The sequence below is a fragment of the Rhinatrema bivittatum genome, chromosome 10, assembly GCF_901001135.1.
Source record: "Rhinatrema bivittatum chromosome 10, aRhiBiv1.1, whole genome shotgun sequence".
NCBI classification, from domain to species: Eukaryota; Metazoa; Chordata; class Amphibia; order Gymnophiona; family Rhinatrematidae; genus Rhinatrema; species Rhinatrema bivittatum.
In genome coordinates, this window is record NC_042624.1 from 29,134,779 (window position 1) to 29,159,982 (window position 25,204).

The window sequence follows — 25,204 nt, forward strand, 5'->3', positions numbered from 1 at the left end:
AAAACAGAATATCATGCCTCTGTATCACTCCATGGTGCGACCTCATCTTGAGTATTGTGTGCAGTTCTGGTCACCACATCTCAGGAAAGATATAGAAGAATTAGAAAAGATACAGAGAAGGGCGACCAAGATGATAAAGGGGATGGAACAATTCCCCTATGAAAAAAGGCTAAAGAGGTTAGGACACTTCAGCTTGGAGAAGAGATGGCAGAGGGGAGATATGATAGAGATCTATAAAATATTGAGTGGAGTGTTAATCAGTTGTTTACTCTTTCAAAAAGCACAAAGACCAGGTGACACACAATGAAGTCACTAGGTGATACATTTAAAACTAATAAGAGAAAATATTTTTTTTACTCAAAGCATAGTTAAGCTCTGGAATTCATTGCCAGAGGATATGGTAAAAGCTCTTAGTGTAGCTGTGTTTAAAAAAGGTTTGTTCAAGTTCCTGGAGGAAAAGTCAATTAACCATTAAGGCAGGTTTGCAGAAATCCACCACTTATTCTTGGGATAAGCAGCTTGGAAGCTATCTACCACTTGGCATCCTGCTAAGTTCTTGTAACCTTGCTTGACCACTGTCGGAAACTGGACACTGGTCTTGATGGTTTGACCCAGTATGACAAGTCTTATGTTCTTCCGTATTAATCTCCGCCCAGATGAGACCAAAAATCTACTCTCTTATACCCAAAAGTAATCTCACCCTATTGTATGTTTGTGTAAAAACAACAATTTGTTAAAGAATAATTTATTGTGGGATGGGGTAAGTTTCATATATTTTGACCCATGCCTCCACGGCCTTGCTTCAATTATTGTATTATAATCATCAACTTACCACCCTCCCACTCGCTTTTTTTTATTCAACTTTTCTTTTAAATTTAAAAAAGTGATTATATGTGAATTGTGACTTCATCTATCTGTAAGTGAGTGTTATAACAAAAGCTTGTTTGACTTACTTAATATGCCTGCACCGTGTAAGCCATATCTTATATTATATTCCTGTCTCCACCAGAGTGTCTCTGAGGAGCCTTGGGACCAAGCGTGTTGCAGCTGACATTCCCCAGCTTGTTCCAGCTACACCAGCAATTTTCATCTGCCTGTGCTGGCTTGCTGCTGATCTCATCCCCTCCCCACAGGTGTCATCTGGAAAAGCCATAGAGACCACTTTTGCAGTGGGCTGTGTCAATCCTGAAGGGGCAAACATAAGGGAGGTTTGGTAATGATTGTAGTTTTTGGTTTTTTTTAGGGGAGGGGGAGGCAGTAACAGGATTAGGTGATATGAAGGCCCGTTAATTAGGTGGTTTAGGGTATGTTTATTTTTACTTAATTAGATGAGCTGTTCAGCTGGGGGCCTTTGTGTATATGTATTTGAGATTGGAAAGGTGCTTCTGTGTATGTGTATGTGAGAAAGGAATGGTGCTTCTGTGTGTGGGGCAGTTTGGATCTGAGTGCTAGTATGATAATGTAGTGGGAGCTTTTAATCGATGTATATATTTTGATAATGTTATAATCTGGTATGTTTGTAGACCCTGGATTGGACTTGAGAGCTGACTCCACCCACAGGGAGGAGCCCTGTGGGGACTCACGATAGGCGTGGCCTCAACTGAGACGGACACAACAGCAAAGAGACTATTGTACTGGAATGTAGAAAAACCCACCAAGTGGGAAGAGAGAGACACAGTCCAGAGGAATGGGTAGCTCAATGATGATATCCCTGGTAGTGGTCCGCAGAGGACGGTACACCGGGGAATCCCTCCTTCGATGGAACTTCTCTCTATTGATCCGGTAGTGGCCAGCAGCACGGGGTACGCTGAGAATCACAGGAGAGTGTTGAGAGTAGAGCAGTAGCCACCCGAGACCAGGCCAGCGGGGTCGAAGAAAAGAAGATGGGCGCTGCCAGCCGCCACAGGTGAAATGAAGACCGGCGCAGCCAACCACCGCCGAAGAGAAGGTCGGTGGGGCCAAAGAAAAGAAAATCAGTGCAGCCAGCTGCAGCCCGAGACCAGGCCGGCGGGGCCGAAGAAAAGAAGATGGGCGCTGCCAGCCACCGCCAGAGAAATGAAGACCGGCACAGGCAGCCGCTGGTGGAGAGCAGGCCGGTGGGGCCGAAGAAAAGAAGATGGGCGCAGCCATCCGCTGCCGGAGACGAGCTGTTCAGCTGGGGGCCTTATGTGTATATGTATTTGAGATTGGAAAGGTGCTTCTATGTATGTGTATGTGAGATAGGGAGGGTGCTTCTGTATGTGTGTGGTGTATATGTGAGTCAGGGAGGGTGCTTGTGTGTGTCAATGTGTGTGTGCAAGAGAGAGATGGAGCATGTTTTTGGCTGGCTTGAGGCTGTGAGAGAGGGCAAGTGTGTGATTGAGAGCTTGTGTGTAAGTGAAATAGAGAGAGCATGTGTGTGATTGAAAGCCTGTGTGTAAGTAAGAGAGAGTGAGAGCATTGTGTGATTGAGAGAGACTAGCCAGAGAGGTGACGTGTGTATGTGTGAGAAAGACTGATCAGGGAGATGACTGGTGTGTGTGTGTGAGAGAGAGAGAGAGAGAGAGAGAGACTGGTTGGGGAGATGATTGGTGTGCGAGAGACAGAAACTGGTCCTGAGGGTGTGACTGGTGTGTGTGTCAGAGAGACAGAAGAGACTGGTTGTGGTCTCTAAGGAAGAGGACCGTGAGGACAGCTTCAGCAGCTACTGCTGCTTCTGGTGTGGCCTGCAAGGGAAAGGAGAAGGAGAACTGCTGGAGAGGATAAGTAAAGGTGGCTTTTTAAGTTCATTTTTCTTGATTGACTACCATTTTAATTATTGGGTAGTATGTGATGTGTCTGCTGTTTGAAATATTTTATTGATAAAGCTTTCAAAATTTGCATGAGTCTTTAATTATTGGATATTCTATTCATCAGCTGTTTTGAAATTATTTTATTAGTATGATTTTACTATTATGATTAATGATTTATTTATCTTGATTTTATTGATTGTTTCATGAGGAATGGTGAAATTTTTGTTTTTCCATTGTTGCACTGTATAAAGTCTGGCATGATGTGTTTTACAGTTCAGTTTTTGTCTGCACATTTCTATTTATACTTTATGTGGATTTATGCTGTATTTGGTGAGGGTTTGTGTTCTGCATGCAAAGACTGAGATGAAGCATTCTTTTAATATGTGGTTTCTCTGTAGGGATCTGCAGTAGCTTGGCCTGTTCTGTTTTCCTGATAGGAGGTGTATTGATATTTTAGATTCTGGTGTAATATTGTGGTATTCATGCCACTTTGGTGCCACTTTGCCACAGTCTAAATATTTTGGAGTTCTTTTCCCCTTCTGATGATTGCTGCCCAGAAGTTTCATCAGAATTGATAAGAAAACCCCAATTCTGCAGCCAAAAAAAGCTGCAAATACTTCCCCATTGACTTTAATGGCAAAACGAATCAAACTAATGAACACATTGTTTTTTCCCCCCTATGAAACTAATAAAACGAATTTGGGTCCCAGCGAAACGGAAACGGAAATGAAATGAATTTTTTCCTTCTGCACATCCCTATTAAACCCATAATGTCAGGGAAAGCTAGACGTGGTCGAGTGATTGGGACTGGCAGAGAAGGCACTTCAAAAGGTAGTGCCAGTCCCCCATTAAAGTTAAAAAGGGACCTATTCCAATCTAAAATCTCTGGAGGGGCAGGCAGTTCCATCCAGGAAAAAATGAAATTTAAAGATGATGCATCGCCACCACCTGTTTCTGACCCTGTAGTTTTGGAAGTGAGGGAAGTGGAGGCTGAGCCCAGCATCCTGTTTCCAACAGAGGCCATGCAGCAGTGCGACAGCAGACTCGACTTAGCGTTGACAATGTAGCACAGGCACTGTTTGCTCCTGATTCTGATGAAGACTCATCTTGTGTGGGATTCTCATCATCAGAAATGGAAAAAGTAATAGCTGAAGAAGGTTTAGGAGGATTAGTTAGTCCTGTCTTAGCCTCCATTTCAGTGCTGCAGGGGAGAGATGAAACTGATGATGAGGAGGAAGAGCAGTCAGCGCAGGCACAGAGTGTGACTGATGCCCCTGGCATTGCTTCTCAGGATGCACCCACTACTTCAGCTCCAGAGCCAGCATCCACCCCGAAGGCTATAGAGAAGGGATCACGAAAGAAATCTGCGATCTGGAGCCAATTTAAAGTGACGGAGGACCCGCATTTTGCTCAGTGCAATTACTGTGCCAGGGCTATTAGCAGAGGCAAGCAAATGGGACATCTAACTAATTTTGGCATGATGCATCATATGAAGAGGCAACACTCAACAACAGTACTGCCATCTGGGGATGATGGCAGTACCAGTCAGGGGACCTCTTTCTCCAGGCAGCGTAAAGTGGTTGAAAAGGAGCAGAGTCACCCCATGCCCTCAGCCCCTTCAAGCAGTCAGGTGGCAGGCCAGCAGCCCCTGCCATGTGGCAGAAGCGACAACCCACCATGGAGGAAATGGGGTGGTGTTTGGTAACATTATCCCGGGGAAGGAGACAGGCAGCCTCAAAGGTTATAACCAGGAGCATTGGGGAAATGATTGCCCTTGATGACCAGCCCTTGCAGATAGTGGAGAATGTGGGTTTCAAGCATTTGCTGAAGGTCTTAGTTCCAAATTTATTTTATTTTATTTAAAATTTTTCTATACCGTTGCTAAGTAATATACCATCGCAACGGTTTACATGTAGGCACATAAATTAATGTAAGTGGGTGCATACTATAGTATATTCTAACAGGTGCCACAAAAGGTTCAATTACAATAAATCGTTAAAGACAATCACTTGTTTAGTTAAGTAGGTCAAGACCAGGTGTACCTGTAAGGTACTGTTCAAGGGAAAAACATCATATATATAGTGTTTACAAATACGTTTGTGAGGTAGAGTTCGTAGATTATTAAGATGCACATTCTTAGAATAGTGTTGTGTGCTGGTGTTCTTCTGCCTATTCCTGTATATTTTCATGTTCATTCTCCATTCTCTTTATAAAATGCTTATTTAAAAAGCCATGTTTAAAAAAGCCATGTTTAAAAAACCACATTTAGCAGAAAGGGCAACCGCAGCCTGTACAACCAGTGTCGCAGTCGCATCCAAGCGTTGCTAGCCAAGGCACAGGGGAGTGTGCATTTCACATGCGATATCTGGACCAACATGAATGCTGCACACTCTTACCTCTCCCTGACAGCACACTGGTGGGACCTAGCTGAGGCAGGGGCAGGCAGCAGCTCTATTAGTGAACAAGTATCAGGGTGGAGGTCGGCTTTACTGCACACCCACCTGACGGACGAGGCCCATGCCTCAGCCAGTATTCTAACATGCATCAGACAGATGCTGGCGGGCTGGCAACTACATGAGCGAGACAGGAATCCTCAGGCAGGGTTCTTTGTCACAGACAATGGTGCAAACATGATAAAGGCAATATACGACGGGCACTTTCAGAATATCTGATGTTTTGCATACACTCTGCACCTGGTAGTGAAGTCAGCTCTGGGGTTGGAGTCCAATCGCCAAGAGAATGAATACCTGCATACATTAATACACAAGTGCAGGAACATAGCAGTGCACTTCCACAGAAGTGTGAAGGCGGGGCAGGTTCTCCAACAAAAGCAGACTGATTTGGACATGCCTCACAAGCGTCTCATTCAAGACATTGCCACCCAGTGGAATTCCACCTTTATGATGCTGCAGAGGTTAGTAGAGCTACAGACACCCCTTCATGAACTTTCTGGTTCAACGGACATAGGTGTGGATAATCCCCTAGGGCATCATGATTGGTTAGTCATGAGTCAGCTGGTAAAAATCCTGCAGCCCTTCAAGGATGTCATGGAGGAGCTGAGTTCCAGAAGTGCCAGCTTGGCTGACATCATCCCTATAGTTCATTTTCTGGAGGAGAATTTGGAGGACTTTAAACAGGAAGAGGGAATGACAGCTGAGGTGCTGCATTGTCTGGACTTTTTTGCAGAAGCAGGTGCAAGAGAAACCATACATACATGCTCGCCACAGTCTGTGATCCTCTTGTGAAAGGGAAACTTGCCCAACAGTCCAATTGTCTCTCATTTGTGAAGGACCTGCTGTTATCAGAGAGTTGTGCTCGCGGTTTCCTCCTCTGCTTCATGTCTCTGCCTATGGCGCTCCTGTTCACGGACTTTTGCAGAAGCAGCACTCTGTCAGCGAGAGCTAGTACCTCCTCCTCCTCCACTTCAGTACGCCAAAGCCATGTTGCCCATAAAGATTCATCTGTTCTGCTATGGGATAGAGAGAAAGCAGCTTGCATGAGTGACTCTCAGCCCACCCAAGCAAAGGAGACACCGGCACAAATGTCAGTGACATGGTATCTCTCAAAGCCCACAGAGGACATGCAGACATATTGGGCACACAAGTCCACTGTCTGGCCACACCTAGCCAAAGTGGCTCAGCGATATCTGTCATATCCACCAACCAATGTGCCCAGTGAACGTGTATTTTCAATGACAGAGGATATTATGAGCCCTCACCGCTCAAGGCTTGCACCAGAGTTGATGGAAATGCTAGTGTTTTTGAAAATAAACATGCCTTTGCTTGGGTTTCCAAATTTTCCCTGTGAATGGCAAGATGAATAAAAGCAATTGAAAGCCCTGCAGCAGCTCCAACTGCCTCCTATGTTCCAGATAATATCAGCCGATGTACCTGATCTCAAATGCTGTGCCAGTCCATACGTCCCTACAAGGGCCTGACCTCAAACGCTGTGCCTGTCTGAGTTTAGTTCTTGTATTTCTAATTTCAGTTTCGTGTATTTGTGCATGACTTCTTTCCAGAATATTCTTTTTCATGTTTTTGCAACATTTGGAATGTAAGAACATAAAAAGCTGACTTAAGGTGTTTGGAGCTTGCATATTTCATATGCTCAATAGTTTTCATGACCTTTATAATATGGGCCATTTTCCCTAAATCTTTTTTATGTGCCAACATTAAAGTTTCTAGTACTATAGAAAACTGGTGGTAGTTGTACTCTAGTTCATCCTCTGTGTTCCCATAGCTTACAGGGGCACTGTAAACTACAAAGCCAACATAGGTTGATTTGGACTTGAGTAGCAGTTTTTTTATTTCTGAGAGCTGTTCAAGTTCCTTTGTCATCAGCTGAAGTGCATAAGTATTAAGTACAGTTAATAACCTTTGGGTATTTACAAGGGCCTGACCTCAAACGCTATGCCTGTCTGCAGTGTCCATTTTCCAGCCCTTATGTCCTACAAGGGCCTGACCTCCAACACTGCACCTGTCCATCCAGGCCTTAAGTCCCTATGAGGGCTTGACCTCTATCCTCTAATGCTGTGCCTGTCCGTCCAGGTTTTATGTCCCTATGAGGGCTTGACCTTTAACCTCTAACGCTGCGCCTGTCTGTCCAGGCGTTATGTCCCTAAAAGGGCTTGACCTCTAATGCTGTGCCTGTCTGTCCAGGCCTTATGACCCTACAAGAGCTTGACCTCTAATGCTGTGCCTGCCCGTCCAGGCCTTATGTTCCTACAAGGGGCTTGACCTCTATCCTCGAATGCTGTGCCTGTCCATCCAGGCTTTACATCCCTACGAGGGCTTGACCTCTAACGCTGTGCCTGTCCGTCCAGGCCTTATGTCCCTAAAAAGGCTTGATCTCTAATGCTGTACCTGTCCGTCCAGCTTTACGTCCCTATGAGGGCTTGACCTCTAACCTTCTAATGCTGTGCCTGTCCGTCCAGGCCTTATGTCCCTACAAGAGCTTGACCTCTAATGCGGTGCCTATCTGTCCAGACATTATGTCCCTACAATGGCTTGTCCTCTATCCTCGAATGCTGTGCTTGTACGTCCAGGCTTTATGTACCTTCAAGGGCTTGACTTCTAATGCTGTGCCTGTCTGTCCAGGCCTTAAGTCCATAAAAGTACTTGACCTCTAATGTGGTGCGTGTCCGTCCAGGCCTTACATCCCTACAAGAGCTTGACCTCTAATGTGGTGCCTGTCCGTCCAGGCCTTACGTCCCTACAAGAGCTTGACCTCTAATGCGGTGCATGTCTGTCCAGGCCTTAAGTCCCTATGAGGGCTTGACCTCTATCCTCTAATGCTGTGCCTGTCCGTCCAGGCTTTACGTCCCTATGAGGGCTTGACCTCTGTCCTCGAATGCTGTGCCTGTCCGTCCAGGCTTTATGTCCCTTCAAGGGCTTGACCTCTAATGCTGTGCCTGTCCATACAGGCCTTATGTCCCTAAAAAGGCTTGATCTCTAATGCTGTGCCTGTCTGTCCAGGCCTTATGTCCCTACAAGGGCTTGACCTCTAATGCTGTGCCTGTCCGTCCAGGCCTTATGTTCCTACAAGGGGCTTGACCTCTATCATAGAAACATAGAAACATAGAAATGACGGCAGAAGAAGACCAAACGGCCCATCAAGTCTGCCCAGCAAGCTACACACTTTATCCATTTTTTTCCCTTTTTCTCTCTCCCACCTGTTACTATTGGCTTCCAGTACCCTCCAGCCCTAATTCCCCTTCACCCAATTTAGAGAGCAGCTCTGTATCTGCATCCAAGTGACATCCAGCTCAATTAGGGGTAGTGACCGCTGTAACAAGCAGGCCACCCCCTTGCCCCATACTCTTACCCACCCCTGTTTTTATTTTTTTGTTTTGTTTTGTTTTTTTTTGGAAATAGCAGCTCTCCATCCTTCTGCTCCGTGAAGGTGGAACACCAACTACTGGCCACTGGCATCCCGCTCCGTGAATGCCTCTGTGGCTACTGCCGCTCTGTGCAGTGTTTGAATGCCGCTGTGGCTACTGCCGCTCCGTGCAGTGTTTGAATGCCTCCACTTTATTCACGCCCTCTAGACTTGATGGATCCACAGTGTTTATCCCACGCCCCTTTGAAGTCGTTCACAGTTTTAGACTTCACCACTTCCTCCGGAAGGGCATTCCAGGCATCCACCACCCTTTCCGTGAAGAAATACTTCCTGACATTGGTTCTTAGTCTTCCTCCCTGGAGCCTCAGCTCGTGACCTCTGGTTCTGCTGATTTTTTTCTGACGGAAAAGGTTTGTTGTTGTCTTTGGATCGTTAAAGTTTTTCAAGTATCTGAAAGTCTGAATCATATCACCCCTGCTCCTCCTTTCCTCCAGGGAGTACATATTTAGATTCTTCAATCTCTCCTCGTATGTCATCCTATGAAGACCCTCCACCTTCCTGGTCGCCCTTCTCTGTACCGCTTCCATCTTGTCCTTGTCTCTTTGTAGATACGGTCTCCAGAACTGAACACAGTACTCCAGGTGTGGCCTCACCAAGGATCTGTACAAGGGGATAATCACTTCCCTTTTCTTACTCGATATTCCTCTCTATGCATTCCAGCATTCTTCTGGCTTTTGCTATCGCCTTGTCGCATTGTTTCGCAGACTTCATATCATTAGACACTATCACCCCAAGGTCTCTCTCCTGCTCCTGCACACCAGCCCTCCCCACCCCCATCGAATACAGTTCATTTGGATTTCCACTCCCCATATGCATGACTTTGCACTTCTTGGCATTGAATCTCAGCTGCCTTATCTTCGACCACTCTTCCAGTTTCCTTAAATCCCGTCTCATTCTCTCCACTCCTTCCGGCGTGTCCACTCTGTTGCAGATCTTAGTGTCATCCGCAAAAAGACAAACCTTACCTTCTATCCCGTCCGCAATGTCGCTCACAAAGATATTGAACAGGACCGGTCCCAACACCGATCCTTGCGGTACACCACTTAAAACCTCCCTCTCTTCAGAGCTCCATTTACCATCACAAATTGTTTTCTGTCCGTCAACCAGTTTTCAATCCAGGTCACCACCTCAGCACTCACTCCTAAGCTTCTCATTTTATTCACCAGTCTCCTGTGCAGAACCGTATCAAAAGCTTTGCTGAAATCCAAGTAGATGACATCGAGTGCTCTTCCTTGATCCAATTCCTTGGTTACCCAGTCAAAAAAGTCAATCAGATTTGTCTGACAGGATCTTCCTCTGGTGAATCCATGCTGCCTCTGGTCCATGAATTCTCCGGACTGTAGATAGTTCACTATTCTCTCTTTCAACAGTGACTCCATTACTTTTCCCACCACCGAATGCTGTGCCTGTCCATCCAGGCTTTACATCCCTACAAGGGCTTGACCTCTAATGCTGTGCCTGTCCATCCAGGCCTTATGTCCCTAAAAAGGCTTGATCTCTAATGCTGTACCTGTCCGTCCAGCTTTACGTCCCTATGAAGGCTTGACCTCTAACCTTCTAATGCTGTGCCTGTCCATCCAGGCCTTACGTCCCTACAAGAGCTTAACCTCTAATGCGGTGCCTGTCTGTCCAGGCCTTATGTCCCTACAATGGCTTGACCTCTATCCTCGAATGCTGTGCCTGTCCATCCAGGCTTTACGGCCCTATGAGGGCCTGACCTCTAACGCTGTGCCTGTCCATCCAGTCCTTACATTCCTACAAGGGCTTGACCTCTAATGCTGTGCCTGTCTGTCCAGGAGTTTATGTCCCTACAAGCACTTGACCTCTACTCTTGAATGCTGTGCCTGTCCTTCTAGGCCTTACATCCCTATAAGGACCTCCAATGCTGTGACTGTCCATCCAGGCCTTATGTCCCTACAAGGGCTTGACCTCTAATGCTGTGTCTGTCCATCCAGGCCTTAAGTCCCTACGAAGGCTTGACCTCTATCCTTGAATGCTGTGCCTGTCCATCCAGACTTTACATCCCTACGAGGGCCTGACCTTTAATGCTGTGCCTGTCCATTCAGGCCTTACGTCCCTAGAAGGGCTTGACCTCTAATGCTGTGCCTGTCCATCCAGGTTTTATGTCCCTACAAGGGCCTGACCTCTAACGCTGTGCCTGTCTGTCCAGCTTGGGTTTCATGACCTTCATAATACGGGCCATTTTCCCTAGATGTTTCTTAGGTGCCAACATTGTTTCTAGTGTTATAGAAATCTGGTGGTAGTTGCACTCTAGTTCATCCTCTGTGTTCCCATAGTTTACAGAGGCACTGTGTAAACTACAAAGTCAACATAGGTTTATATTGCAGATTTGGACTTGAGTAGCAGTTTTCTTATTTCTGAGAGCTCTTCAAGTTCTTTGTCATCAGCTGAAGTGCATAAGTACAGTTAATAGCTTCTTGGTATTCACTAGACGCCAACGGTACCACCACAATCTAGGGGCCAACCCATTTCAGGGAGCTCTTTCCTGCGCAAAGGAAAGGGAACTCTCCCCGGGTGCAGCCAGCCTATCTCAAAGCACCCTCAGACCCATATTGAACCAGAACCGCTGTTTAAATGGAAACCTCCTCCACGTCAACTCGCCATGCTTGAAGGCTCATGCTCTACTCTAGGGACCAACCCATTCCAGGGAGCCCGTTCTTGTGCAAAGGAAAGGGAACTCTCCCCGGGTGCAGCCAGCCTATCTCTTAACACCCGCTGACCCATGTTGAACTGCTGTTTACATGGAAACCTCCTCTGCCTCTGCCTTGAATATTCTCATTTGTATATCTGCTACATCCACCAGATTTTAAAAGACCAGCGAGAGCTCATTAGATGCCAATGGAAACACCCCACTCTAGGGGTGAACCCATTCTAGGGAGCCCTTTCCTGCGCATATGAAAGGGAACTCTCCCCGGGGCAAGCCTGTCTTGCCCCTATCAAAACCACAGGGACCTGACTACCTCAGCTGTGCCAGCCTGTCTTGCCCTTATCAAAACCACAGGGACCAGACTACTTACGCTCTGCCAGCCTGCCTTGCCCCTATCAACTTTCTGCCACTCTGCCTTGCTGCCATACACCAGATAACTCACTCAACTCCTTGTGGTGTTCTTGCCACTAGCATGGTTCCTCAGTATGTTGGTGCTAGTCTTTTTGCTGCTTTGTCCCTTTATCAGTGCCTTGGGGTTTTTTCTGACACCTTTTCTGCTTGCTACATTCCCCCTTCATTGTGCTGTAGGATGTTAATGCCACTCGTCGTGCCACTTTGCCTCTCGTGTTGCCTTCGAGGGTTCATGCAACTGTTATCGGTGCCCTCTTTTGAAGCTGTGGGGTGTTTTTGACACTCTCGTTGCTGCTTTGCAACTCTGTTAAAGCACTCTTGCCACTCCTGGTACTCCTTTGACCCTTTAAGGTGCCTTAGGCTATTCATGCCACTTTGGTGCCACTTTGCCACAGTCTAAGTACCTTGGGAATCTTTTCTCATTCTGATGATTGCTCCCCAGAAGTTTCATCAGAATTGATAAGAAAACTCCAAATCTGCAGCCAAAAATAGGCTGCAAATACTTCCCCCATTGACTTTAATGGGAAAACGTACAACAAATAAAACTAATCAATGAATTTATTTTATTTATTTATTTATTTAGAGATTTTTTTTTTATATACCGCGGCACGTTACAAACATCACCTTGGTTTACAATGAACCATAATTCAGCAACAAGCTTTACAATCAATTGAGAATCAAACAAGCCTATATCTAATAAAGTAAGTAACAAAAACAATAGCATATGCATATAGTACAAAAGAGTCTAGCCTATCAGGAGGATGTCATCTCTTGAGCGAAACTATGTATAGTTAAGAACTTTCAAGCAATTGCAGCAAGAGGAGTGATGGGTTGAAATCAGTTTGGTATAGGGTAATATATGGTATGGGGATACATTATTTTATTTATTTATTTATTTATTTATTTATTTATTTATTTATTTAACATTTTTATATACCGAAATTCATGTAGCAAATGTTACATATCAATTCGGTTTACGTTATAACATTAAACAGGCATGACAGAGTGCAATTACATCGAACAGGAGGATAAACTTGTATCAAGTAACTGGGGATTAAAGAACAAGAAATTACAATAAATAATGTGGTAATCGATAGGATCTGGCTAAATATACAGTAGGTACGTTCCAAGGTGCATATATTTGGGAAGATTTAGAAGTATGATTATTGGTGTGGGTAGAAGGCTTGTTCGAATAGCCATGTTTTGAGTCTCTTTTTAAAGGCGATAGGGCAAGGTTCTTTCCGGAGTTCTGGAGGTAGAGAGTTCCATTGCGCGGGTCCTGCTGTGGATAGAGTGCGTTTATTTAATGAGGATTTGATGGTTGGGGCGAGGAGGGTATCTTTATAGGCTGTTCTTACCGGTCTGGAGGGTATATGTGGCTGCAGAGGGATATTGAGTTCCAGAGGGATGAGCTTGTGTATAGATTTATGTATGATTGGTAGTACTTTGTAGGAGATTCTGAACTTGATTGGGAGCCAGTGTAGGTTTTTCAAGATGGGGGTAATATGATTTCTTTTGTTAGATTTAGTTAGAATCCTGGCTGAAGCGTTTTGGAGCATTTGTAATGGTTTTAATGTGTTGGTTGGGAGGCCAAGTAGGAGGGAGTTACAGTAGTCGATTTTTGAAAAAATGATTGCTTGGAGAACTGCCCGGTAGTCTTGGAAATGGAGGAGCGGTCTAAGTCATTTCAGAACTTGCAATTTATAGAATCCGTCTTTAGTGGTATTATTAATGAATCTCTTAAGGTTTAGTTGATTGTCCATCAGGGATGTGAATCGTGTCCTCGATCGTCTTAACGATCGATTTCAGCTGGGAGGGGGAGGGAATCGTATTGTTGCCGTTTGGGGGGGTAAAATATCGTGAAAAATCGTTAAAAATCGTTAAAAATCGAAAAATCGAAAAATCGAAAAACCGGCACATTAAAACCCCCTAAAACCCACCCCCAACCCTTTAAATTAAATCCCCCACCCTCCCGAACCCCCCCCCAAATAACTTAAATAACCTGCGGGTCCAGCGGCGGTCTGGAACGGCAGCGGTCCGGAACGGGCTCCTGCTCCTGCATCTTGTCGTCTTCAGCCGGCGCCATTTTCCAAAATGGCGCCGAAAAATGGCGGCGGCCATAGACGAAAAAGATTGGACGGCAGGAGGTCCTTCCGGACCCCCGCTGGACTTTTGGCAAGTCTCGTGGGGGTCAGGAGGCCCCCCACAAGCTGGCCAAAAGTTCCTGGAGGTCCAGCGGGGGTCAGGGAGCGATTTCCCGCCGCGAATCGTTTTCGTACGGAAAATGGCGCCGGCAGGAGATCGACTGCAGGAGGTCGTTCAGCGAGGGTTCCGGCGCCTCGCTGAACGACCTCCTGCAGTCGATCTCCTGCCGGCGCCATTTTCCGTACGAAAACGATTCGCGGCGGGAAATCGCTCCCTGACCCCCGCTGGACCTCCAGGAACTTTTGGCCAGCTTGTGGGGGGCCTCCTGACCCCCACGAGACTTGCCAAAAGTACAGCGGGGGTCCGGAAGGACCTCCTGCCGTCCAATCTTTTTCGTCTATGGCCGCCGCCATTTTTCGGCGCCATTTTGGAAAATGGCGCCGGCTGAAGACGACAAGATGCAGGAGCAGGAGCCCGTTCCGGACCGCTGCCGTTCCGGACCGCCGCTGGACCCGCAGGTTATTTAAGTTATTTGGGGGGGGGTTCGGGAGGGTGGGGGATTTAATTTAAAGGGTCGGGGTGGGTTTTAGGGGGTTTTAGTGTGCCGGCTCACGATTCTAACGATTTATAACGATAAATCGTTAGAATCTGTATTGTATTGTGTTCCATAACGGTTTAAGACGATATTAAAATTATCGGACGATAATTTTAATCGTCCTAAAACGATTCACATCCCTATTGTCCATAATGACTCCGAGGTTTCTAACTTGAGGTGAGAAGGATAGTTGATTAGTAGTGGGTAAGTTAGACGTAGCATGGTTACTGTCTTGTGTGACAAGTAGTATTTCAGTTTTGTTGGAATTAAGGTTCAGGTTAAGGCTCTTGAGTAGGTTGTTGATTGTTTGGAGGCAGTTGTTCCAGAATTCTAGTGTTTTTTGTAGAGTTTCCGTAACAGGGATGAATATTTGCACATCGTCTGCGTAGATATAGTGGGTTAATTTTAGTTTGGAGAGAAGCTGGCAAAGTGGTAGAAGATAAATGTTGAAGAGGGTGGGGGATAGGGAAGAGCCTTGAGGGACTCCCAAGGATGAGGGAACTGGGTGTGATTCTTCGTTGTTGACTCTGACTTTATAAACTCTGTTATGTAGAAAGGATTTGAACCATCTGAGAGTAGTGCCTTTGATGCCGATGTCTGTTAGCCTATCCAGGAGCATTGTGTGGTTTACCGTGTCAAATGCGGCCAATAGGTCGAGGAGAATGAGTAAGCCTGGTTGTTTTTTTTCTAGATTCAGTAAAATTGTTTCCATCAGGGAGATTAGCAGAGTTTCTGTATTTCGGGTTTTTCGGAAGCCGAATTGAGAAGGGGCTAGTATTTTGTTATCTTCTAAGTATTCCGTGAGTTGCTGGTTGACAATTTTTTCTAGGATTTTTGAAATGAAGGGGAGTTTAGCGATTGGGCGATAGTTAGCTGGGTCATCTGGAGACAGGTTGGGTTTTTTCAGGAGAGGTTTTAGGATTGCGAGTTTCAACTGGTCAGGTACTGAACCTTGCATTAGTGAGCAGTTAATAATGTTGGCAATAGGTTTGGCGACAGTTTTAGAGCTGGCAATGAGTAAGTTGGCGGATATTGCATCTGTGGGGTGAGAGGCAGGTTTGACCTTCTTCAGGATTGTTTCAACCTCTAAGGATGACGTTGGTTCGAACGTTTCAAGACTGGTGTTCTGTAGATAATGTGGGTTGGTGGTGGTAGAGGAGCTTTGTTGGCTTTTAGAGGTCTGATCAGATCAATGATTTTTTTCTTGAAATATGTGGCTAACTCTGTGGCTTTGCTGGCCGCTTGATCGTCTGGGATAGTCGTGGGGGTGGATTTAGTGAGAGATGAAACAAGGGAGAATAAAGCTTTAGGGTCGAAGATGAAGTGGTGTATTTTCTGTGAGAAAAAATCCCTCTTTGTTTGGAGGATGGATATCCGGTAGCAGTGCATGAGAGATTTGAAAGCTTCCAAGTTCGATGGGGAAGGGTTTTTTTGCCATGTATGTTCGAGTCTTCTGATTTCTTGTTTCAGGGTTTTTAGCTGGGGGGTGTACCAGGGTTTCCTGTTGTTCGCATTAGATCGTAGTGCTTTAGTGGTTAAAGGACATGTTAGGTCTGCTACTTCTTTAGTTATTTTGATCCAGGAGGTTGTGGCTGAATTGGCATCCGTGAGGTCTAGCTTGTCTAATGCAGAAGATAGATATGGGCTGAGGGTTTCTGGGTTGCATAACTTTCTGAATTGGACTGTGGTTTTTTGTAATGGTCGGAGTATGGGTTGGGTGAACTTGAGAGTAGTAGAAATCAACTTGTGGTCTGACCAGGGAACTGGGGAACAGGTTGTAGATGAGGCAGTGGAAAGGCTATCATTTATGAAAATTAAGTCTAGTCTATGTCTCGCTTTGTGCGTCGGCTCCTTGATAATTTGTTTGAATCCCATGAATTGAAGTGAAGTGAGAAAGGTTTCACAGCTGGAAGATTGAGGGGTTTTGTCCACGTGGAGGTTGAAATATCTGTGTTGATCTGTGTTGATATGTTTTGCTAGGAGTTCAATTAAAGGAGAAGGGTCCGATTCTAGGCTTCCTGGCAGGGCATATGTAAGGCCGATTTGAAGGTGTTTAGATTTGAATAATGCGAATTCGAGAGAGGGTAATGAGGTGGTGGTCTGTAGGGATAGCCCTAGCTCTTTTTTTGTGGCTAATAATAGACCGCCTCCTCTTTTTTTGATTCTAGGGATAGAGAGGATGTCGTAAGTGTGAGTGGGGAGTTGGTTGATTAGAGCCGTGTCTTCAGGTTTCAGCCAAGTTTCGGTGATTGCGCAGCAGTCTGGATTTGATTCTGTTAGATAGTCGTATAGGAGATGAGATTTTTTCGATAGTGATTGTGCATTGATCAGGGTTAAGGAGAGTAGCATGAGGCCCAGCAGTTGGTTCAGTGGTGAAGTCATGATAGGGATGATTCTTTTTTGAATGAAGTTGGGATTGGTGTGGTTTTTTACAGCGTTTCTCCTTTGGTTGTGGATGATTGGTATAGCGAGGGTGTGCATGATGAGTGACGTTTGCGTGCATCTTGGGAAGTCTCTAAGAGTGCTGTGGAGGACTGGGTGAGAGACTGGGGGTTTGTCTGAGGGAGTGTTGGAGGCGTCTGGACTGGAGCTGGAGAATTCTGGACTGGAGCTGGAGAATTCTGGATGATTGTAGAGTCTAGAGTCTGGTAGAGTCTGGAGGAGTCTGGTAGAGTCTGGAAGAGTCTGGAGGAGTCTGGTAGAGACTGGAAGGGTCTGGAGGAGTCTGGAGGAGTCTGGTAGAGTCTGGTAGAGTCTGGAGGAGTCTGGTAGAGTCTGGAGGAGTCTGGAGGAGTCTGGTAGAGTCTGGTAGAGACTGGAAGGGTCTGGAAGGGTCTGGAGGAGTCTGGTAGAGTCTGGAGGAGTCTGGAGGAGTTTGGTAGAGTCTGGAGGAGTCTGGTAGAGACTGGTAGAGACTGAAAGGGTCTGGAGGAGTCTGGAGGAGTCTGGTAGAGTCTGGAGGAGTCTGGAGGAGTCTGGTAAAGTCTGGTAGAGTCTGGTAGAGTCTGGAGGAGTCTGGTAGAGACTGGTAGAGACTGGAAGGGTCTGGAGGAGTCTGGTAGAGTCTGGAGGAATCTGGAGGAGTCTGGTAGAATCTGGTAGAGTCTGGAGGAGTCTGGTAGAGTCTGGTAGAGTATACATTAATGTATACAATTGATTTTTACCAGTAAGAAATAACCGTTGAGATATCGTGTGTGATGGGTAGTTCTGAGGATGAGGTGACCATTATGTATAGGCTTGTCTGAAGAGCCAAGTCTTTTTTTGTTTAAATTTTTTATGGCACGGCTCCTGGCGCAGGTCTGTGGGCATTTTGTTCCAGATGTTGGTTCCTGCTATGGTAAATGATTGTTCTCTCGTTGACACATGCTTGATATGTTTGAGCGAGGGAGTCTTGAGTTTGGCTTGGTGTATTGTTCTTATTGGTCTATTTGATTTTTGGAATGTGAAATGGTCAGAGAACCATTGCATATCTTGATTGTAGATGGATTTGTGTATTAGGGTGAGGACTTTGTAAATAATCCTAGATGCTACTAGTAGCCAGTGAAGGTGTTGGAGTAAGGGGGTAATGTGTTCGGGGCTGTGTGCGTTGGTGAGTATGCGGGCAGCTGCGTTTTTTAGCATCTGTAATGGTTGTAGCAAGTTTTTTGGCAGCCCTAGTAGGATTGCATTGCAGTAGCCTAGTTTTGACAATATTGTAGCTTGTAGAACAGTCCGGAAGCCATGCGGGTGCAGGAGAGATCTAATTCTTTTTAGAGTATGGAGTTTAAAGAAGCCATTTTTGACAGTGGCCGCGATGAATTTTTAATAGTGAGAAGTGGTTGTCTATGATGATGCCGAGACTGCGGACCTGTTGTACAGAGAGAGTGCCAGCTTGTGAATGAAGTGTAGGGTTGAGAGAGATATTGTTTTGTGGCGTGATGATGAGTAGCTCTGTTTTGCTGGCATTTATTGCTAAAACGTTTTCTGTGAGGAGATTCTTTATTTCTGCAAGGGCAGAATCCCAGATTTTCAGAGCGTTAGGTAGAGAGTCATTAATGGGGATGAGGATCTGCACATCATCTGCGTACATGAAATGCGGGAATCTGAGTTTCATCAAGAGTTGACAAAGGGGGATGAGGTAGATATTGAAAAGAGTTGAAGAGAGTGAGGATCCTTGAGGTACTGTTGCGGTCCCGGGCCGTGCCCCGGTCCCTCCACCTACCTCGGGGGCGGCCTGGGCCGTTTCCACCCTTCCCCGGTCTGTTCCCAGTCTTCTTCGGGCCTGCAGGCCCTCCAGCGCGTCTCTCCCTCCTCGGGAGAGACGCCGACGCTCCGGTGTGGCTGGCCCCACCCCTGACGTGCGCGCGCGGGGAGGAGCCCCATTTAAAGGGGTCAGCACGGGAAAATCTCACTCTGGCCCTGGATGACGTCAGACGCCTTCAGGGGATAAGTACCCTGCAGCCACATCACTCCAGGGCCTTGCAACAAGGTTCCTGGTCTTCGGCCTGCTACTGCTGCATTCCTGGCTTGTTCTTCGTCCCGCTTCTGCTCTGCCCTCCTCGCTGGATTGACTCTTCTGGACTCCGACCCTTGGACTGGCTTTGGAATGTTCTTCGGACTTTGACCCTTGGACTGGCTTTGGACCGCTCTCTGGACTTCGACCCTTGGACTGGCTTTGGACCGCTCTCTGGACTTCGACCCATGGACTGGATGTGGACCGCTCTCTGGACACCGACCCCTGGCCCGGCTGCGAACCGCTCTTTGGACTCAGACTCCTGAACCGACCTTTGGATTACCTACGACCTGCTGGAGGCGCCAGCCATCCGGAACCCACGACCTGCAGGAGGTGCCTGCATCCGGACCATCTTCCACCTTCAGGGAGTCGCCTAAGTCCCAGTGGCCGTGTCCCTACGGGCTCCTCCTGGGGGGACTTCGACTTCCAGGGTGAATCTCCAAATGTCCCAGCGGCCGGACTCCTAAGGGCTCCTCCCGAGGTAGTGCCGGTCTCCAGGGCGAAGATTCTTCTTTCACCAGGGTCCGACGTCAGCCATCCTCCCAGTGGGTATCGAGTCCTTGGTCGCATAGGACTCCACCGTAGTCCAGTATCTCCGCCTGCTCCGGGTCTCCGAACCGCCTCCTGGTTGGGATGCTTGCTGTGGGCCCTCACAGCACTCCATCCTCTGTCCCAACCGGCCCAAGGGTCCACGAGCGTAACAGGTACTCCTTGAAGCAGATTTCTATGTTTGGATTCATGATGGCCAATTTTTACACTGTATTTTCTATCTTTGAGATAGGATTGGAGCCAGCATAGAGCAGAGCCAGTGATGCCAATTTGAGATAGGCGGGTGATGAGTGTATTGTGGTTGACCGTGTCAAATGCAGAAGAAATTTCAAGCAGCGCAAGAATGTAAAAGTGTCCAGTGTCTAGGGTTTTTAGAATGAATTCTGAGAGTGACAGGAGCAGGGTTTCAGTGCTATGGTTCTTGCGGAATCCATACTGGGATGGTAGAAGTAGCTGATTTTCATTTAGAAATTCTGTAAGTTGTTTGTTTATGATTTTCTCCATTATTTTGGACAGGAAAGGAAGGTTCGAGACTGGGCGATAGTTAGATGGTTCAGTAGGGTCCAAATCCACTTTTTTAAGGGTAGGGTTTATTATGGCATGCTTGAGTTGTGTGGGTACCAGTCCGGAAGTGATAGATTTGTTTAGAATCTCGGAAATAGGTTTGGCTATCCTTGCAGGAAACGAGGGGAGAATTTTTGTGGGCATGATATCAAAGGGGTGCATTGCTGGTTTAATCTTTTTGAGAGTAGCTTCTATTTCTAGTGCAGTTGTAGTTTCAAAGTCTGTAAGGGTGGCTGAGTGTGGCATGGTTTGATTTGGATTGTGTGTGAGTGGGCTGTGAATGGGTGAGGTGATATGTGTATTGGTGGTTTGTGAATTGATAGGTAGGGGGGAGGTAGTAAAGCGTGCCATGAGATTATTGATTTTGTCGTGAAAGTAAGAAGCTAGTTTCTCACATTTGTTTTCGTCCTAGTTATCTAAGTTAATGTTTGTTGGTGGCGTAGTAATACTAGATACATATTGGAAGAGAGCACGTGGGTTGAATTGGTATTGATGAATCCTTGATGCATAATAATCTTTCTTGGCTTTATCTGTATTTTTACGGTATTCATGTAGAAGAGAGTGGAACTTTAAAAGTAGCGCTGGGGCTTGGTTTCTACGCCATTTCTTTTCAATTTTATGGAGTTCAGTTTTCATAATTCTCAGATCGGGAGTGTACCAAGATCTTTTATCTTTCTTCTCTGAATTGATTTCTTTCGAACGTAATGGGCACAGTTTATTTGCAATATTGCTGGTGATTTGGTACCAGGAAGCACATGCTGAGTTGGCATCAGTGAGGTCTAACTTCTTGAGCTCTTCTGATAGAGGGTCCATAATATCTTCAGATTTGCAATGTTTTCGGAACGTTATGGTTTTCATATTGTGGAGAGGTGTGTGGGGGGTGCATTTAATCGTGCAGCATTTGTCCAGGGAATGGGGGTGCACTGGGGAGAATCAGTTTGGATGAGCGAATTCATGAAAATAACATCAAGGGTGTGTCCTGCTTTGTGTGTGGGGCTCGATACCATTTGTCTGAATCCAAGTGCATTAAGGGAGGCCAGGGTGGCATCGCCAGCTGGAGAAAGCGGGGAGCGGTCAAAGTGGAGATTTAAGTCCCCTAGGATGATAGCCGGGGTATTAATGTCGATGCATTTGGCAATGTATTCAGTGAGTGGAGACGGGTTGTTTTCTAATATGCCAGGGGGGGTAAAGATTAAGCAGATTTGGTTTTTCCCCTATGAAACTAATGCAACGAATTTGGGTCCAGGCGAAACGACAACTGAATCAAAACGAATTTTTTCTTTTTGCACATCCCTATTGTTGGTGTTTGAGGTAGTTGTGGGTGGATCCTTGGGCTGGTGGCAGATGACCACGCCCCAGGGGAAAGATCCCGAGAGGGACCACCGGTCAGGCTCAGAGTATGGAGATAGACACACACTAGTTCTTTTATTAAACAGTATATTGAACCACCAGAGGTGGCAGTAGTGAGCTGGAAGTGCCCGGCAGGGCTGTAGTCCCTCAGGTACTGGAACAGCGATCCTAGATAACTGAGCTGTAGAGAAACTGAATATAGTGAGTAGGCAAGGTATGCAGAGTTCAGGAGCAGAGCCTTGATGGTAACACTCACACAATAGTCTCTAGAAGTAGTCCAGGTGTTGGAATAGGTTAGGCCCTCGAGAAGCGAGTACCTGGTTCCAGGGAAAGCTCTGAGAGAGAGAAGATAACTCACTGGTGTAGTAGGCAGCAATGACTTCCAGGCAGAAAGCTTATTCAGCAATCAGTCCGGGAACATGGGTCCTCGAGGAGCGAGTGCCGGTTCCTGACTGTGACCTGAAAAACAAAGCGAGAGCGAGGCCTCCGAGGAGCGGGTACCCCTGGTAAGTCCGAGGAGGCAGGGCAGCTGAGGTAGAGTAACCCTTGCTAACTCGATCAGTTAGCGATTTCTAAGTCCTTATATATCCAGTACTGATGAAGTCATCTCAGGGGGACCCCCCTGAGGTTCGCGCCACTGCTGGTACATCAGTCGGGGCTGCACCGCGCGCACGCCCTTAGGCCCTTGTGAATCATGGTGGATTGCAGCGTCGAGCCGCTCCGGGGATGCCAAAGGAAGACGGCAGAGAGACGCCACGGCGGCCAACCTTCCACTTGAGCAAGAAGGAGTTGCCAAAGAGGTGAGGAGGGCGGAGTGGAGACATCGAGCAGTGACGGTCATAACAGTACCCCCCTTCAAAGGGCAATTACCTCTTTGGGTACCAGGCTTAGATCTTGAAGGATGCGCGAGGTGGAACTGACGAAGCATCTCTTGTCCAGAATATTGGTCTGAGGCTCCCAAGATCTTGTTTGGGGCCAAAATGTCCACTTCAGAAGGTATTCAAAAGTATTGCCTCCCTTACGAACATCCAGGACCTCTTCGACTTTTAATTCTAAGTCATCTTCTGCATTGATGACAGGTGGATCTTGAGGTTTGGAAGAAAATTCACTGAGTATGAGTGGTTTCATATGAAACGTGGAAAGCGTTATGAATATCAGCAGCAGAGCATGAGCTGCTGGGACGTCACTGAGCTTCAGTGGAAGTGGCGGTGTTGGGGAACGTCCATAGACCACTTCAAAAGATGACACAGTAGTGGATCTTCCAGCTTGATGGAGGGACTCCTCGTGTCTTCCACTAGACATCTGGGATTGAAGTTGCCTTCTGCCCCTGGGTCCATCGGGACAGGAGTCTGAACCATGACCGGTCCGTGAGTCCAAGAAACTGGAAGAGAAGGCAGAGGAATAAGCGCGATATGGCCTAAGAACAGTCCCCTCCTGCAGGACTTAAGCCCGTCCGTTTTCCGGACGAATGGAGCATGTAGAGACATTATGGTCAGGCTGACCACAGTACATGCAAAGACCGTGCTTCTTCTGAAGTCTTCTCTCTTTGGAAGTTAAATGTCCACGACCAAGTTGCATCGGTTCATCTTTCTCCACAGCAGGAATTACTGGAACCATCCGAGGTGCAGGTATAGAACTAGCCTGTTCCAACCCAGGTAACACCTTTGGCTGGAGTTCCTTCACCTTGTCCCAGAGTCGGTGATCAATCCGAGTGGCCAAGGCTACTAATTCGTCCAGCAAGTCAGGTGTTTCGCGAGCAGCCAGCTCGTCTTTTAAACGGGTATCCAGGACTCTGCAAAAGAGTGTCATGAGACATTTGGGGTCTCCGCGAAGTTCTGCCGCAAGAGTTTTGAACTTGATAGCAAATTCAGCCAATGATCTGCTGCCTTGCTTCAATTCCATCAAGGCAGAACCGGCTACAGCAGTACGAGCAGGGTCATTAAAAATGGATTTAAACAAGTCAATAAATCCTTCTATGTCCTGCAAAATGGGGTCCTTGTGCTCCCACAAGGTAGATGCCCAAGACAAGGCCCTACCATCCAGGTATGAAAGGATGTAGGTGGTCTTGGAAGGAGCCGTTGGAAATAAAGATGGCTGTAAGGCAAAGTGCATGCAGCACTGGTTTAGGAAGCCCCGGGCCTTCTGAATTTCACCGGAAAAGCGGATAGGAGCCGCTAATGGTACAACAGTTTTTAAAGTTACCTCCTGTAACTGACCTTCTTGGTTGGAAGCTGTGCCTTGAATCTTCTGTTTATGTAGCTGATGAAACACTGAAGTAAGTTTCTCCAAGGCGTCTTGCTGCTCTAAAATGCGCTGGGCCAGGCCCAGTATGGCTTGCAAAGCACTCAGTTGTGCTGGATCCATGGAGTTAGCAATCTGTTGGTGTTTGAGGTAGTTGTGGGTGGATCCTTGGGCCGTGGCAGATGATCACGTCCCCAGGGAAAGATCCCAAGAGGAACCACTGGTCAGGCTCAGAGTATGGAGACAGACACACACTAGTTCTTTTATTAAACAGTATATTGAACCATCAGAGGTGGCAGTAGTGAGCTGGAAGTGCCCTGCAGGGCTGTAGTCCCTCAGGTACTGGAACAGCGATCCTAGATAACTGAGCTGTAGAGAAACTGAATATAGTGAGTAAGCAGGGTATGCAGAGTTCAGGAACAGAGCCTTGATGGTAACACTCACGCAATAGTCTCTAGAAGTAGTCCAAGTGTTGGAATAGGTTAGGCCCTCCAGAAACGATTACCTGGTTCCAAGGAAAGCTCTGAGAGAGAGAAGATAACTCACTGGTGTAGAAGGCAGCGATGACTTCCAGGCAGAAAGAGTATTCAGCAACCAGTCCGGGAACATGGGTCCTCGAGGAGCGAGTGCCAGTTCCTGACTGTGACCTGAAAAACAAAGCGAGAGCAAGGCCTCCGAGGAGCGGGTACCCCTGGTAAGTCCGAGGAGGCAGAGCAGCTTAGATAGAGCAACCCTTGCTAACTCAATCAGTTAGCGATTTCTAAGACCTTATATATCTGGCACTGATGACGTTATCTCAGGGGGACGCTCCTGAGGTTCGCGCCACTGCTGGTACATCAGTCCGGGCTGCACCGCGCGCATGCCCTTACGAATCATGGCGGATCGCAGCATCGAGCTGCTCCGGGGACGCCAGAGGAAGACGGCAGAGAGACGCTGCCGCGGCCAACCTTCCACTTGAGCAAGAGGGAGTTGCCAAAGAGGTGAGTAGGGCGGAGTGGAGACATCGAGCAGCGACGGGTGCAACACCTACCTACTACACAACACACACATGCAATGAAATAAGATTATGTATTTTTATGATTATGTATTAATTGCTAACATGTATTATTTCTTATGATTATGTAATCATTCACTGTGTATGCATTTCATCCATATAAAGGCATGACCCAAAAATAATTAGAATAGATATACATCTGTGAATAAAACTCTGAACCTAAGTGTGGTTAATACTTTCAGGGGACACTCTTCTTCCAGCTCATTAAATCATCTTGGTTTGTGTTTTGGTCTTTTGGCTTGGCTTGATTTGACTCACATAGAAAATTATTTGCTTTGCTTTCCACTGCTCTGTAACACCTTGGACAGCCTTAACAAAAGGGCTTTAAAAAATGTAGAAGGCATCTGATATTTAGGAGGGTTCTGCCCCAGGGACCAGGCCCTATCAGAGACCTGACAAGTCTCCATTTTGTGTGAGTTTCACCCAGTAGAATCCATCTCCTATTCTGTTGCAGGAGAAGCGAGCT

At 46.7% G+C, this 25,204-nt stretch overlaps 1 protein-coding gene across 1 annotated transcript in view; it reads right to left on the reverse strand.

The window, feature by feature from the left end:
• LOC115099917 (deleted in malignant brain tumors 1 protein-like) overlaps positions 1-25,204 on the reverse strand; it is a 555,639-nt gene that overhangs the window by 123,144 nt on the left and 407,291 nt on the right. The window lies entirely within an intron of this gene.